At 43.4% G+C, this 784-nt stretch overlaps 1 non-coding gene across 1 annotated transcript; it reads right to left on the bottom strand.

Moving 5' to 3' along the window:
* Nucleotides 1-293: 293 nt before the first annotated feature.
* LOC130296159 (U2 spliceosomal RNA) lies at nucleotides 294-480 on the bottom strand. The gene has a single exon (XR_008849147.1). It is a non-coding gene; the product is annotated as a U2 spliceosomal RNA (small nuclear RNA).
* Between the last annotated feature and the right edge of the window lie 304 nt (nucleotides 481-784).

The raw sequence follows: 784 nt of genomic DNA, 5'->3' as shown, positions 1-784 counted from the left end.
ATTTTTTATGACATCAATCAGTGTGCAAACATGGTCAGTAAAACGCCAAATGGATAGACGTTCATAAACCAGTCAGTGCAACTCATTATTGTGGTCTCTAATTGTGGAACTCTTTTTTTTTTTTGTGAGGATACGATGAGCTTATCCAATTAAGGAGGCCATTCAGCAGTACTGGGTCTGGACAGCAGCGGCACCTGCTGCAGCCAGACTGACTGACATGACAAGGCAGGCAACAGCTGCAGCAGCACCCACAGAGGATTAAATAAGAATCTGTCTTTTTTAACACTGGAATGGGGTGGTGCACTGTACCCGAAGATACTGCCATATCGGGTCAATGCATTGGGCGACGGAAGCAAGTTTCCAAATCGGCTCCCATTCTCAAAAATCCATTTAATTTATGGTCCCCAAATAGGGGACATATCAGATATTAAACTGATAAGAACAGATTTTTGATTGAAAAAACCTTTATTACCAATCAATTGTCAATCACACAATAAATATATTCACCATAACAGAACTGACTTTTTTTTTAATCTATCTATCTATCTATATATATACCGTATTTATCGGGGTATACCACGCACCGGCCTATAACACGCACCCTCATTTTACCAAGGATATTTGGGTAAAAAAAGTTTTTTACCCAAATATCCATGGTAAAATGAGGGTGCGTGTGTGCGCGTGTATACCCCGATAAACCCCCAGGAAAGGCAGGGGGAGAGAGGCCGTCGCTGCCCGCTTCTCTCCCCCTGCCTTTCCTGGGGTCTAGAGCGCTGCTGCCGGC

This window comes from Hyla sarda, chromosome 11 (genome assembly GCF_029499605.1).
Source record: "Hyla sarda isolate aHylSar1 chromosome 11, aHylSar1.hap1, whole genome shotgun sequence".
Taxonomy (NCBI): Eukaryota; Metazoa; Chordata; class Amphibia; order Anura; family Hylidae; genus Hyla; species Hyla sarda.
Note: the sequence above shows the minus strand (reverse complement) of the source record. Positions and strands in the feature narration are given on the sequence as shown.